Raw genomic sequence first — 17,518 nt, forward strand, 5'->3', positions numbered from 1 at the left:
GAGACTTTAACACCCCACTGTTAACAATAGACAGATCAATGAGACAGAAAGTTAACAAGGATATCCAGGAATTGAACTCAACTCTGCACCAAGTGGACCTAACAGACATCTACAGAACTCTCCACCCCAAATCAACAGAATATACATTCTTCTCAGCACCACCTCACACTTATTGCAAAACTGACCACATAGTTGGAAGTAAAGCACTCCTCAGCAAATGTAAAAGAACAGAAATTATGACAAATTGTCTCTCAGACCACAGTGCAATCAAACTAGAACTCAGCACTAAGAAACTCAATCAAAACCACTCAACTACATGGAAACTGAACAACCTGCTCCCGAATGACTACTGGGTACATAACGAAATGAAGGCAGAATAAAGATGTTCTTTGAAACCAATGAGAACAAAGATACAACATACCAGAGGGAAATTTATAGCACTAAATGTCCACAAGAGAAAGCAGAAAAGATCTAAAATGAACACTCTAACATCACAATGAAAAGAACTAGAGAAGCAAGAGCAAACACATTCAAAGGCTAGCAGAAGGCAAGAAATAACTAAGATCAGAGCAGAACTGAAGGAGATAGAGAAAAAAAAAAACCCTTCAAAAAATCAATGAATCCAGGAGCTGGTTTTTTGAAAAGACCAACAAAATTGATAGACTGCTAGCAAGACTAATAAAGAAGAAAAGAGAGAACAATCAAATATATGTAATAAAAAATGATAAAGGGGATATCACCACTGATCCCACAGAAATACAAACTACCATTAGAGAATACTATAAACACCTCTATGCAAATAAAGTAAAAAACCTAGAAGAAATGGATAATTTCCTGGACACATACACTCTCCCAAGACTAAACCAGGAAGAAGTTGAATCCTTGAATAGACCAATAGTAGGCTCTGAAATTGAGGCAATAATCAATAGCCTACCAAGCAAAAAAAGTCCAGGACCAGACGGATTCACAGCTGAATTCTACCAGAGGCATAAGGAGGAGCTGGTACCATTCCTTCTGAAACTATTCCAATCAATAGAAAAAGCGGGAATCCTCCCTAACTCATTTTATGAGGCCAACATCATCCTGATCCCAAAGCCTGGCAGAGACACAACAACAACAAAAAAAGATAATTTTAGACCAATATCCCTGATAAACATCGATGAAAAAATCCTCAATAAAAAACGGACAAACCAAATCCAGCAGCACATCAAAAAGCTTATCCACCATGATCAAGTGGGCTTCATCCCTGGGATGCAAGGCTCGTTCAACATACGCAATTCAATAAACGTAATCTAGCATATAAACAGAACCAAAGATAAAAACCACATGATTATCTCAATAGATGTAGAAAAGGCCTTTGACAAAATTCAACAGCCCTTCATGCTAAAAACGCTCAATAAATGTGGTATTAATGGAACGTATTTCAAAAAAATAAGAGCTATTTATGACAAACCCACAGCCAATATCATACTGAATGGGCAAAAACTGGAAACATTCCCTTTGAAAACTGGCACAAGACAGGGATGCCCTCTCTCACCAATTCTGTTCAACATAGTGTTGGAAGTTCTGGCTAGGGCAATCGGGCAAGAGAAAGAAATAAAGGGTATTCAGTTAGGAAAAGAAGAAGTCAAATTGCCCCTGTTTGCAGATGACATGATTGTATATTTAGAAAACCCCATTGTCTCAGCCCAAAATCTCCTTAAGCTGATAAGCAAGTTCAGCAAACTCTCAGGATACAAAATCAATGTGCAAATTCACAAGCATTCTTATACCCCAATAACAGACAGAGAGCCAAATCATGAATGAACTACCATTCACAATTGCTTCAAAGAGAATAAAATACCTAGGAATCCAACTTACAAGGGATCTGAAGGACCTCTTCAAGGAGAACTACAAACCACTGCTCACTGAAATAAAAGAGGACACAAACAAATGGAAGAACATACAATGCTCATGGATAGGAAGAATCAATATCGTGAAAATGGCCATACTGCCCAAGGTTATTTATAGATTCAATGCCATCCCCATTAAATTACCAATGACTTTCTTCACAGAATTGGAAAAAACTGTTTTAAAGTTCATATGGCACCAAAAAAGAGGCCGCATTGCCAAGACAATCCTAAGTCAAAAGAATAAAGCTGGAGGCATCACACTACCTGACTTCAAACTATACTACAAGGCTACAGTAACCAAAACAGCATGGTAGTTGTACCTAAACAGAGATATAGACCAATGGAACAGAACAGAGGCCTCAGAAATAATACCACATATCTACGGCCATCTGATCTTTGACAAACCTGACAAAAACAAGAAATGGGGAAAGGATTCCCTATTTAATAAATGGTGCTGGGAAAATTGGCTAGCCATGAGTAGAAAGCTGAAACTGGATCCTTTCCTTACTCCTTATAAGAAAATTAATTCAAGATGGTTTAGAGACTTAAATGTTAGACCTAAAACCATAAAAACCCTAGAAGAACACCTAGGCAATACCATTCAGGACATAGGCATGGGCAAGGACTTCATGTCTAAAACACCAACAGTAATGGCAACAAAAGCCAAAATTGACAAATGGGATCTAATTAAACTAAAGAGCTTCTGCACAGCAAAAGGAACTACCATCAGAGTAAACAGGCAACCTACAGAATGGGAGACAATTTTTGCAATCTACTCATCTGACAAAGGGCTAATATCCAAAACCTACAAAGAACTCAAACAAATTTACAAAAAAAAAAAAAAAAAACCATCACAAAGTGGGCAAAGGGTATGAACAGATACTTCTCAAAAGAAGACATTTATACAGCCAACAAACACATGAAAAAATGCTCATCATCACTCGCCATCAGAGAAACGCAAATCAAAACCACAATGAGATACCATCTCACACCAGTTAGAATGGCAATCATTAAAAAGTCAGGAAACAATAGGTGCTGGAGAGGATGTGGAGAACACTTTTACACTGTTGGTGGGACTGTAAACTAGTTCAGCCATTGTGGAAAACAGTGTGGTGATTCCTCAAGGATCTAGAACTAGAAATACCATTTGACCCAGCCATCCTATTACTAGGTATATACCCAAAGGATTATAAATCATGCTGCTATAAAGACACATGCACACGTATGTTTATTGCGGCACTATTCACAATAGCAACGACTTGGAATCAACCCAAATGTCTATCAGTGACAGACTGGATTAGGAAAATGTGGCACATATGCACCATGGAATACTATGCAGCCATAAAAAAAAATGAGTTCGTGTCCTTTGTAGGGACATGGATGCAGCTGGAAACCATCATTCTCAGCAAACTATCGCAAGAACAGAAAACCAAACACTGCATGTTCTCACTCATAGGTGGGAACTGAACAATGAGATCACTTTGACACAGGAAGGGGAACACCACACACTGGGGCTTATTGTGGGGAGTGGGGAGGGGGGATGGGGGAGGGATAGGGTTAGGAGATATACCTAATGTAAATGACGAGTTAATGGGTGCAGCAAACCAACATGGCACATGTATACATATGTAACAAACCTGCATGTTGTGCACATGTACCCTAGAACTTAAAGTATAATAAATAAATTTTAAAAAAAGAAAGAAAAACATACAAAAAAAATAAAATAGTGTAGCTGGCGCCTGTAATCCCTGCTGCTCGGGGGGCTGAGGCAGAAGAATCGCTTGAACCGGGGAGACGGAGTTTGCAGTGAGCCAAGATTGTGCCACTGCACGCTAGCCTGGGCAACAGAGCCAGACTGTCTCAAAAAAAATAAAAAAAAAGAAAAAGAAAGAAAAAAAATAAAATAAAATAAAAAGGGAACTGCTCGTTGGAAACAAAAATCAAGTAACCGTTTTGTATTTTAAGCTATTGCAATAATAATTGAAATTTTCTCTCAGGTCAATTTATGTGAAGTATTTAAAAACACTTCTATATTTAGCTCCATCTTTATCCTTTAAGAATGGAATAAACATTGTGCTAAGGAGATAATAACTTTTAAGAAATTTTCCCCAGTTGCCTATGGATATTTTTTCAATACATTTCCAAGTTCTTAATATATTTCTATCAATTTTGGAAAGATTTTGCCAAGAAAAGTCTGCAACATTTAAAACAGTATCATTGCCAACTCTGGCTAGTAATGTCCTTAAGCAAGTTGTGGATTTCAAACAATGCAACACACCACAGCCAGGAAATGATGATCTAAATGTTTTGAGTTCTAGTGTCCACTGAATTTCTTTTCTTTATCCTCCCGATAACAGTATACAAGCCATCAGCAGTAAATCTTGATCTTCCTGTTAGTGGCTGAGCTTACAAAGACACGGAAGACATCTTGAGAGCTTGAATGAAAAGATTTTGGATGATTATTATTTTGGCAAAAATGAAAAGGTTGGGCTCACCTTTGCAGCATGTCACAAAACACCTATAACTTAGAACTCAAGGATATATTGGAATATCAGGTGCTCTGTCAGGATTGCACATATGGCTTGGGAATGTCTCGTCTAAAGCATTGCTACTTGAAGTCTGGCCCTAGCATCAGCAGTTAAAAATACAGATTTGTGACCCTCACCTGCTGAATTAGTATCTCTGAGATGGGCCTCAGGGATCTCTGTTTTAACAAGGTGTCCAGGTGATTCTTAGTCTCACTTAAGCGCTAGAACTTCTGGTTTAAAGGACTTCTGGGTGCCGGGTTACAAGACTTGCCATGGACAATCAGATTGTTCCCCCATAACAGCAACATAGACACCACCTGGGAACTTTTGAGAAACACAGACTTTTCTGCCCTAGCCCTACAGAGTTGGTCTACATTTTAGGAAGGTCCCTATGGGATTTCAAGTCCAAGTTGGAGGAAACTGAAAGGGCGCTGATCGCCTGTTTTCTGAGGGAGTGTTCCCCCCAAGGCCTCTCCTCTCCAGCAGTAGCTAGAGTGCTCTGGGCCTCTCTCTCCTCTCCCATACCAAAATCCTCATTTACCCAACAATGTGTTTCAGGCAGGCGCAGGGACAGGAAGTGATTTCTATGAGCTAATAAGTTTTAGTGTATAGTTACTGGTAAAATTCAATGTGCTTTGAATTCCTACAACATTGGCATTAAGAGAAAAGATTTTTGGAGATGACTCTGTCTCTCTCTATATACATTGCTTGTATAAAAAGGCTTTATTTTTTATCTCATGAGGCTTTTCTTAAATTGATACAATAATTGTACATATTTATGGGGTACAGTGATATTTTGATACATGTATACAAAGTAGAATGATCAGAGTAAATTAATTAGCATATTCATCACCTCAATCATTTATCATTGTGTTGGGAGTATCCAAAGTCCTCTTTTCCAGCTATTTGAAAATATACAATAAATATTGCTAACTATAGTCACTCAAGAATGCTATGAAACACTACACTAGAACTGATTCTCTTATCTAGCTGTAATATTTTATGTCTGTTAAGCAACCTCTCCCTAACATCCCTTCTCTCCTGCCCTTCCCAGCCTCTAGTAACCACTATTCTACCCTCTCCTACCTTTATGAGATCAACGTTTTTTAGATTACATGAGTGAAAATGTGTATTTCTATGGCTAAATAGTACTGCGTTGTGTATATACATTTAATCCATTCACCTACTGATGGGACACTTAGGATGATTCCATTATCTTGGCTACTGCTGCAACATGGGAGTGCAGATATCTCTTTGATAAACTGATTTATTTTCCTTCGAATAAATACCCAAAAGTAGGATTGCTGGATCTTATGGTAGTTCTATTTTTAGTTTTTCTGAGAAACCTCTGGACTGTTTTCCAGAATGGCTGTACTACTTTACATTCCCATCAACAGTGTGGGAGTGTTTCCCTTCCTCTAAATCCTTGCCAGCATCCATTGTTTTTCGTTGGTCTGAAAACAGCCATTATAAGCGGGATAAGAAAATATCTCATTATGGTTTTGATTTGCATTTCCCTGAAGATTAGTGATTTGGGGCAGTTTTTCATATAGTTATTGGCTATTTGTCTTCTTTTTGGAAAAATGTCTAGTGAGATCACCTGCCCATTTTTAAACTGGATTTTTGTGTGTGTCATTTTTCCTTGAATGACTCTCTAATGTGAGATTCTAGGCACAGTGAGAAACTGGAGTAACCCAAGGTTTTGGGGGGCTAGGAGTTTTTTATATTCTACAAATCAGGCATGACTAGGTTGACTCCTTTCTTTTATAAACAAGAAATGATTGCACAAATAATTCACCTCCACTGGCCGGTCACCTAGATTTTCTTCAACCATCCGATAACCTCAGACCAGTATGAGCCCAGTATTCTAGGTGGTCTAGCCAGTAACATTGCAGTGGTTTCAAGAGACCAAAAATTAAATATACACCTAGGGGTTGGGGTGTTTGAAAGTTCTATACACATTGGCACTTTACAGCACCCTGAAAAGTCCTGGAATCAAATACTCCTGCCTCCTCCAACCACCCTATGCCCAAATCTGGAGATCCCAGTTTCCAAATATTATGATTATAGGATGGAGATGGTGGCATGGTTTTTAAAGTTTTTTAGCCAATTATAATACACAATTTTAGCCAATTCTGATAATTACTGATCAGTTGTGTTACTGTTCATGAAGTTTTCATGCATAATTCAATGGTGACTATACTGTTATTACTTGAGTAAGACATATAATAGACGTTTTCTTTTATATATATGAAATGCTACCATTTTATACCTCAATCTGATGCATGCATGATTTGTTATAACATAAGTTCTGCATCTAAATATAGGTCCAAGCATGCAAAATAAACAGCAATTGTAATTTTGGTATTATCTTGCATTTTGCTAGTAACTGTTTTAAAATTAAACCATTTAAAATGAAAATACAAGCTGAGGATGGCTATATTTATTAAGCATTTCTTCATCAAAATTTACTGAATACCAACTATGCACTAAATACTACAGCAAAGAGCTTGCTGGGATTGGACAATCATTGATCTTTACCTAAAATTTAAAGTTTGAAAATCTGACCAGGTACTTCTACTTTGATTTTTATAATTTAACTGAAACACTGGTAAACAAACTAAGCATGAAGCCTAGCTTCTTGAATTACAACTGTTTACAATGTACCTCAATGATATGAATAAGCCCTTCTAAAGTTGAGATTGTGGCAAGTTTTTATAATATGGACAATAAAGGAGAAACAATTTTTTCCCTTTATATTTATGATAAAAACAATATTGCCACATAAAGAGGAAATTAAATTTACCCATAGTTCCTTTTTTTCTAGGTATTCTCTTAATCTTTATTTTCTAACCTTTTTAGAAAGGTTATTCTCTAATCTTTTTTCAACGTATTCTTAATCTTTATTCACAACATACTTTTTACATAGTTGTAATCATGTATTCATACAATTTAGAGGAAATCACTACTTACGGGGTAATATAAAGGGTTTATGCAGACTTCTCTTTAAGGAAAGTATACAGTGTAAAACTTACACCATAATCCTTACAGACCTAAGAGTTTCAACTATCAGACCAAATTACAACTTCCCTGCTTTCCTTCTCCACTTGAGTAAATGAACTAATAGGAGGCTTTCATTAGTTCAAGTGCACTGTCCCTAAGAATACATGTAAAATATTATTATCTTCTTGCTTAGCATTATCTTTATGCAATCATTATAAAATCTTAAAATTATGAATGCAGATTCTCAAATCTGCATAAAAGTTTAAAGTTATCAAATGTCTTTTCCACAAGTAATTTTAGTACTTCTTCCTGTATACACTTTGCTTTTTAAATTTTCTGGTATAAACATCCCCATAGTAACTTAACCAAATAGCTCATTGTTCTTATTCCTCTCTTGTTGAGCTTGTTGAATAAGGAAGGCATTAATACAAATGACAGACTTCTTCAAAGGACAACCGCATCTAAGTACACTACAAACACCAAAGGAGAGGTAGCATTATCTAGGTAGAATCGAGTCTGCAATTAAAGAAGTACGAGCCTGGTTCCACCATACATTGACTGTGATTTATCTTGAGCCTATCATTTGGCCCCATGCAATTCAGGTTAAGTCTACTGTAAAAGGAAGATCTTACTGGCATTCCAATTCTTTGTAGATATGATGGCAAAAAAGCAAGAATATTCATAAGCATTTCAAAATCCTCAGATGAAAGATACTGGATTTTTTAAACAGAAGATTTCGTTTGTTATTAAAATTCATTAGAATAAATACCACTTATTACTAACTTGTCCTACTAAAACATCTCTGTATCATTCTGGTTAAAAATTATAAATGAGTTTACCTTTCCAATACGTTTCAAGAATTGTCTGGAGAGCATGCGAATCTGTTTTCATTTAGTGACACACTGACATCTAGTGGAGATTTATGGTGTGCGAAAGGATATCATACACCCAAAAATAACCACAGCTCTGATGGGGCAGAAAGAAAAAGCACCTTTTGTTTTTTATGCAAGGCATCAAGAAAAAGATCTTTAAAATATTAAAGAAACGTATATTTCTTGTATACTTAAGTTTTGCTTGTTCAATTAGAAACACTGGCCAATTCACAAAACATAAAATAAAAACATGGAATATTAGAGGTGGGAGTGGTGAAAAACTGTTTCATGTTGTGGCTTGACAGATCCCAAAAACTATCTCACTAATTCAGAATTTAAAGGAGCAAGATGTAATTATGTGCTCACTTCCTCTTTACTTTTTATAGTGGATGCAGACAAGGGTGGAGGGAAGAAAGGAAGAAGGAAGGGGAGCGGGAGAGAAATGAGGAAAGGGCACACGGGAAGCAAGCCTTCCAGGGTTTCCACTACATCCCTTGAATTAACTTCTGCATCTCCTTGTGGTTAGAATTTTATTAATTCCAGAAGGAAAGCTCCTTTAAGCAAATATATGTGTAAGCTATTTGGCATGTCACTAAGCATTTGTCTAAACCTGCTCATTTAATATACTGTATTTACTTTGGAATAAAAATATAAAACAAAATGTTTCTATTACCCTGGGCTTTCCCAACGCTTAGCACCATCAGTAAAAGCATGGCTTTTGTGTTACTTTTCTGTCCTTCCACAGGTAACAAGAAATAAATGCTAAGTGGCCCCAGGAGGAAGTCAATTTAATATCTGCATATTTTATTTAACATATAATTATTTAAATTAGGTCAGATTAACAATTATTCATTGGAAAATTATCACAATTATATCTGGTACAGTACAAATTAAATCTAAAACTGTGTCTCCTCCTCCCCCTTTAGTGAACCTGGGAAGGACTTGGAGTGCAGATGGTATATTTGATATACATCATCAGCCTATTTCCTTGTTTTCTATTGAACTTCAACCACTGGATGGAACTTCTTTACATCACTGTTTAATTGCTTCATTATTCCAGTCAACAGGCAAAGCTGAAGAGGAGAAATTCTGGAAGCTGGAATAAAGAATTTATATTTAAACTGCTGTGTGCTTAGTCTCTGGTTCTGGAAGACCTTTCCACCACACCTCTTCTGAAAAAAAAAAAAAAAGAAGAAAAGAAAAGTGAAAATATCTTACTGTTGGCCTGGAGGAAACATGGAACTAAAAGAAATCCTCAAGAACTAGGAAATATGTGATTTTTCTCTTGACAAAAATGTGTATGACGTTGCTCCTGCCACACCCAGAATGCTTCTAAATTCTTTAATTCGCTCTTTCAATGATGTCTGGAAATAAGAATCATCATCCAGAAATGGTTAGACCAGCTCTCAAGTGGAAAATCATATATATATATATTCTTTTTGAAATAGGGTCTTGCTCTGTCATCCAGGCTGGATACAGTGGTATGATCATGGCTCACCGCAGGCTCAACTTCCTGGGCTCAAGCAATCTTCCTGCCTCAGCCTCCCAAGTAGCTTGACTATAGGTGTGCTCACTATGCTTGGCTAATTTTTAATTTTTTTTTTTTGTAGAGATAAAGGTCTTGCTATGTTCCCCAGGCTGGTCTTGAACTCCTGGCCTCAAGCGATCTTCCTGCTTAGTCTCCCAAAGTGTTGGGATTACAGGCACGGGTCACCACACCTGGCCCTAAAATAATCTTAAGGCAGCCATGTTACTTAATTATAACCAAATGTCCTTAAATAAATATCCATTGATGGTGTTGTTAAATTTGTAAAAAGAAATATACTCACTTATTTCCTTCTCAGCAATTAATAAACTTCAATCTTCACAGCCCAGAGACAAAAACAAACAAACAAAAACACAACAAAAAAAGATGCGACACAACCTATTAGCACAAGCAAAAACAACGTTCTAACAGTGAAGCTTCATGCTGCACTCCAATGTATAATTATCCATACAATTATTTTTTTTTTACAGCTTTAAAAAAGTCTTTCAGACACTTTACACTGCCCATTGTTATACCACTACATAAATTTTCCTTTCACTACATTTCTGTAGTGTTGTTCATTGTTTTTAGTCCAATTACATAGTTGAGAAAATTCAGGCCCAGAGAAGTAAAAAAGAATTCCTTGCTACAGAGCAAGGCAGCAAATAAGGCATTTGAAAGCTTACTCTATTACAGGCTGGTGGTTACATTAATTAAACTATTCTGGCTCTGGAATTCAGTATTCTAAAGACCCAGAAGTCAGATTTAAAATATCAATTATTATTGAAGTGTTTTACTCACTAAGAGACTATTGTGATAAATCAATGACCCATAATTACTCCAAAGATATAACTAACATTTAAAAGTTGTGATCCCCACATTCATTTCTTTCAAGAGAAAGTGTCAAAATGTGTTAGGCCACAACCCTTGGTAATTAGTTTTTGTATATGTATAATATAGATTTTATTGGGCATGTTCTACAGATGGTGATTTTAAAGATTTCCCAGCAGGATCCTAGCTTTGGAACTAAGGCTGCTGTCCCTACAGTGCAGAAGAAGCAGATTCCAGTGATTCTGAGAGAATTCACAAATTGTTTGTGGGGGAGGGGGCCTGCATGTTTGTGTATCCTCCTAAATAGACCTTCTAGTTCCATTTTCCGAGGACATGCGGCCATATCCTAGACAGGAAATGAGTCTTCCAGACATGTCCAAAGTTGCAGATTCTAAGAAGAGGTGGTTATTCAAAGATCAGTCCATGGGCAGGTTACATAAAATGAATCCAGAGATGTGGTCAGAGTACTTGTGCACAATATATTTAATCTTGGAAAAAGCATTTACAGTAATATTACAGAATCAATATCAATATTCCCACCACCAGAATCAACCACTTTTTGTGATACTGACTTCCCTGGAAATGTTAAGAAAATAGAGACAAGTCTGACTTACAGAATCTGAGGAAACTTTATTGATCTCTTTATCCTTCCAGTATTATGAGAGCAGGCAATACAATGTTTTAACCCAACCAAGCTCAAAGGAGTAAACCTTTTTCCCAAACCATAAATGGGCTGGATGTTTCCTCCACATTATATAAACCTTCATTCACCTCCATGACAATAATAACCCACAACTCAGTGCAGGATGGGGATGCTTTTGCTGTTTCTCTTCAGAGGTCCTCACCGGAGTGTTCTTATCTTCTTGTGGGCTTCTGGCATCCTATGATATTGAACACACAGTGCCTCCCCAATGACAACCACATGGTTATGTAAATCCTTCTTTGAAATTACACGAAGAGAAAAAATACATTTCTAGCTAATGACTAAGAAGCCTCTAACAAGCTGCAAGTCAAAAGAAATACAAATGATTTCTAATTTTAGTTAACAATATATAGGATTTCAGAGATGCTATTCTCTAAGTACAGACTTCGGAGATACTATTCATGGCAATATTCCAGCCAGGCCTTAAATAAGAAAATGCTGTTTTAGCAAGGTGCCTGAGGAGAAGTATTAACAACATGAAACAGGAAAGGTGATCAACATGAGATTTAAAATTCTCTGGTCTCTTAAACTCACTTCATTGAAAAGCCTTCCCTCTGAGCTTAACTAACATTAGCCTGTTAACTTTAAATCTGGAAAGTTTGGGCCCATGTTTAAATGTGGCCAAACAGGTGACCCTTGAAGAACAACACAGGGGGGTGACCCCAAACAGTGGAAAATATCACATATAACTTTTGATTTCCCAAAAGTAGTAGCCTACAGTGGATCAGGAGTCTTACTGATAACAAAGTAGGGTAACACATAAACAAACTAATATCTACATATATTTTATGCATTCATGATGTAACTATTTTTAAATAGTTTGCAAGTTTTTTCAAATTGTTATAAATTTCCAAAAGTTTTCTGATACATTTATTGAAAAAAAAATCTGCATATTAAGTGGACCTGTGCAGTTCAAACCCGTGTTGTTCAATGGTCAAATGCACTTGTAAATCTTACTGGAAACATATCACTATAATAAAAATAAAAACATGTGGCGCCATATGTCAAACTGATATACAGTACTTATCCCAATCATGTACTTGCTTACACCTGTAGTGTCATTTTTTTGAAGGTGCTACATATAGCTAGCACGTAAGCTAAAACACTTCCAATACTCAAATTCAGCAAAACAACAACAAAAAACCCTCAAAAAAGTATAAAGTTGCCCACTCATCAGTGAATTATTTTGAACTGAACAGAAGGCTCAATTTCAGCACTGCCAAATGCTCTTAGGCACAGAAGCAATGCACCATCTGTCTTGAAGCACCAAGTATATCCATTCACATTTAAAATACTGGTGTGCCTAGCCAAGTATCTTAAGCAATCCATTTTCTGATGCTTGACTGAAACTTAACATGGCTAGCAACAAGGTTACATGCATCAATACTTTCAACTGCTAGTAGTAAAATTATAAAAACGTCAGAGCATCAAAGAGTTGTAGTCCTATGAGCAGAAAATCTTGAAGAAGAGTCAGTGAATTAAGGAAATGTTCTCAATGAGTCACTATCGCTTTCTCTGAGGAAATATTTTTCAGTGATACATGGAACTGCTGCCATTGTTAAGAGTGACTCTGGTATTTCATTAAGAAATGAGTGCATCCCAAGCTGCTACTGAAATAGATGCTGCTTCATCGAGGGAGTACACTGATGTAATGACAGAAAGGCTTCTGTGGAGTGTGGAGTTTATTCAGGAAACAACAGGCAACCGCTGAAGTTGGAGCAGGGACTGTCCTGGTAAAGAGTTTACTCTGGGAAGATTAATGTAATAGTGGTGTGAAGAATGGGTTGGTGTTGTGTGGATGAACAAGAGGATAACTTTTAAAAGGTCCCTATAGATAAGGAATAACCAAGGGCCTGAATGAGACAGTAGGAGTGGAAGGAAGAGAACAGAATCAAGACATGATTTCCTTCAGAAACAAGAAAAAAAGCAAGCAACTACCAGTCTAACTGTGAAATATTCTAAAGCAAGCTTGTCCAACCTGCAGCCCATGATGGCTTTAAATGCAGCCCAACACAAATTCGTAAACTTTCTTACAACATTATGAGATTTATGCATGGGCCGTTTATTTAGCTCATCAGCTACCGTTACAGTGTTAGTGTACTTTAATGTGTGGCCCAAAACAATTATTCTTCCAATGTGGCCCAGGGATGCCAAAAGATTAGACACCCCTGTTCTAAAGAATATTATTGTAATCAGCTTACGAAAGTTAAGAGTCATATCCTATTTATTTTTCAGATAAAAACTATAGTAGGGCTTAAAGGTGCAATAATCACAGCAGAAGTATTGTTCAGAAAGACCCAATCAGGAAGAAAAAGAAAGAAAAAAGTTTCACTTCTAAGTATTTATTAACTCTTAACTCTTGGCTTTCTAAGTTAAGTAGTTGAGCCAATTAAAATTCCAACCTCTTTGCTGACTAGTTTTTCAGAGAAAATAAGCAAAAAAAGGCCCCACTGCTTACATATCAATCTTGGGAGGCAAGAAGTCAGGACAATAGCAGGGAAAGGTAAGCAGAATAAAAGGTATGAGCCTTGGTCATAAGTTGTGACTGTCCTATGGATTTTTTGGAAATGAAACCTATCTTCAAATTCCCTACTTCCTGAGTGAGGTACAGTCCAAAGGGACAGAAGGCTTGTAACTGAGTCTTGCCACGGGACCAACGGTGGAAGGGAGGATCACAGAAATTGGTGTCACTATGTCCTTCTCTGACCACCATATCCATAAAATAGAACTGGGGTAAAGAATACTCAGTTTTCTAGAGTCATTTTTCCTCTAGCAAACTCAGAGACATCATCTGCCACATTATCCACTGAGGGTTTTCCAAAGCTCTGTGTAACTCACCCTGGATATCCCTCTTCCTGACTAGACTATGATGACCTTCTTGGGAAACACAGCATAACTATTTTTTGTGTCCAGCATTTAAAGCAGTATTAACTTTCAGCAAATAATCGAATTTCTCTAGTTAAAATTGGTGTCAATGTAGATTCTTCAATGATTTCAGGAAAATCATTTGAATGAAACAAAAATTAAGATGCTAAAGATTCAAACAACTGCTAAACTATACCTGATGAAAAAGAGGGGTCATTCGAGCTAATATGGACGTTTTAATTGCATGTTCATTAACATGCTAACTATGAAATAAATGAAAGGTTAATCCAGATAGACAACTCAATCATTCATTTTTACACTTGACCAGGAACGACTAGTTACTCTGCTGGACATTAATGGGTCACACAGATAAATGAACTGTGGTCTCCCCATTCTCACTTTCAGTCAATAACATCTCTTGTTTCATGGAGGAGGAAAAGCTACCAAAGGACTTCCTATTAACCACATCTACCCTCCAGTCTCACCTATGCCCGTGTCCTCTGCAAACTCACAACAAGGGCCAAACAGCTCACTTGTGCTAGATCCTATCCCCTCTTATCTAGGGTAACTCAAGAATTTGGTGAACGACAATGCTGCTCTAAGTGCTGTGTGCTGCACTTCACAAAGAGCTTCTACTCTAGTCAGGGAGAAAGACAGATTTCCAGGGTAGTGTGCACAGAGCTTTGAAAACACCCCGAATAAATGATGTAGCAGGTAACTTTTTCAAGGACACTGTTCCTCCTCCCCTACACCATCCACTTCCTCCTCTCTAATCTTTCCTATCAATATACAAACATGTTGTAATTTCTCCCATCTTAAAGAAATTCCAACTACTCCCCACTTCTCTATTTCACTGCAAAATTGTCAGGAGTCTCCAAGTTCTCTATTCCTTGTTACTTTCTTCAATCAAGCTTTGATTTCATTGCTCCAACAAAATTGCATATAAAAGTCACCAGTGTCTAGGACTAATGGGTAGGGGTCCTTATCTCATTTGGCTTATCAGTAGTCTTCCCACCTCCTTGAAACTTCTCACTTCCTTTTCAGGTTCTCACACTCTCCTGATTTTCCTTTCACTTCTTGAGTGTTCCTTCCTGGATTCCTTTGCTGACTCATCTCTCCTCAGCCTCCTAATGCTGGGAGTGCCTAGGCTTCTTTCTTCTCTAGCAGGCACTCATTCCCTTGAATGAGTGATCATAGGTCTCACAGCTATAAATACCAGCTACACACTCATGTGTCACAAACATACATCCCTGGCCCAGAACTCTTGAATTCCAAATTTGTATATCCAGTCTTGCACTTCCATTTGGATGTTTAATAGGCATTTCAAACTTAACCCGTTAAAAACTAAGTTCATAATCTTTCTCCCTATCCTGCTTCACCCTCGAGTTTTTCACCTTGGTTAATGACTATAGCCCATTAGTTTGCTCAGGCCCTACACTGTAACTCCTTTTTCCCACCACATATTCAATCTATCAGCAAATCTTCTTAGCTCTATTTTTAACCAGAATCTGACCTTTTCTTACTACTTACACTGCCACTAGCCAGGTTGAAGTCACTGGTATCTCTCACCTGGATTACTGCATTAGGCTCCTAACTGATCCCCCTGCTCCCAATTCCTTAGCCCCACAGCAAGTTTTTTCTGACTGATCAGAGATTCTAATAAATCATGTCCTGTTGCTCTTTGGCTAAAAACAGCTTCCAAAATACTAGCCAAACTCCTTAAAATGAAATACAAGACCCTATGTGATCTGCCCACCTGTCATCTTCCTGACCTGGTGTCCTATTCCTCTCCTAGATGCTCGCCTGCTCCAGCCCTCCTAAGCACTTGCTACTTTTTGAATGCATTGGGCATGCTTTTGCCACAAGATTTCTTCAGTTGGTATTCCCTCTGACTGTAAGACTCTTTCCCTATGTGGCTTATTCCTTACCATCTTTAGCTTTTTTTTTTTTTTGAGACGGAGTCTCACTTTGTCGCCCAGGCTGGACTGCAGTGGCACGATCTCGGCTCACTGCAAGCTCTGCCTCCTGGGTTCACGCCATTCTTCTGCCTCAGCCTCCCGAGTGGCTTGTACTATAGGCACCCGCCACCATGCCCGGCTAATTTTTTGTATTTTTAGTAGAGATGGGGTTTCACAACGTGTTAGCCAGGATGGTCTGGATCTCCTGACCTCGTGATCTGCCCGCCTCGGCCTCTCAAAGTGCTGGGATTACAGGCGTGAGCCACTGTGCCCAGCCCCATCTTCAGCTCTTGACTCATCTTTTAGGTGAGGTCTTCCCCAACTACCCTTGTTGTAACTGTAATTCAACCTCCTCTTTCTCCGTCGCTGCACACACTATTTCCCTTGCTTTTCTCCATAACACTTACCATCTAACATACATATGTGTGTCTGTGTGAGAATGTGTGCGTGTGTGTATGCATACACACACACACACACATGTACTTTAACGTTTTTTTGGTCTGTCTCCTAGCAATTGAAAGTAAACTCCGTAAGGGCAGGAATTTTCGTTTTATTCACTGTTAATCCTAAGCACCCAAACCAATATTCCAGTGGACACAACTGACAACTTACTGAGTGAAATAAATTGGATCCCTTATTTCTAGGGGCTCATAATTGAGATGATATACATACACAAGTAAAACATTATGTGTGTCCTACAAAAAAAAAAAAAAAAAAAGGAACTATGGAAGAAAAAACATGGTCTCTCATGCATATTTAAAACGACCTTCACCATTTGAAAGTTGTGTGATTACAGCAAGAGTTTAGCAGAGGGCCAAAAAGTGCTCTTCAAACGATGATAAAGGAAATCAGGTAAGGGGTGCCAGTGAAAGCCCTATAGTGTTATCCCCTCCTACCCTTTATCTCATAAATTATGACTCTTCTTCATCACTTTGTAGATGAAAACTTGAAATGCTCATATGAAGACTTAACTACTCCAATCTCAATCACTAGAGAATCCCTGACTTTCCTTACACACCTGGGCCCCTAATTGTCAGGACTTCTCAGTACCACACACCTCTCGGCAACTCATTCCTCCACAGATTTACCTTTTCCCCCTCTTGGACTGAGGTGGGAGCAGCCAACACATCTGAGTTTGCTAAGCTAACAAGAAATATTTATGGTGTGAGACAAAATAGAAGTTGCTGAAATTATACTTCTGAAACTAGGGCGCTTCTTACCCAGATAATTTTCAATTCAACCTACTGGCAAAGAAAGAACATGGGGCAATACAGAAAAAAATGACCCTGTAACTCGTCATCGTCCTCCATTTCCCTTTTCTCACTGAAGTGAAAAACACAC

The sequence above is a fragment of the Trachypithecus francoisi genome, unplaced genomic scaffold (assembly GCF_009764315.1).
Source record: "Trachypithecus francoisi isolate TF-2019V2 unplaced genomic scaffold, Tfra_2.0 Lachesis_group13, whole genome shotgun sequence".
Taxonomy (NCBI): domain Eukaryota; kingdom Metazoa; phylum Chordata; class Mammalia; order Primates; family Cercopithecidae; genus Trachypithecus; species Trachypithecus francoisi.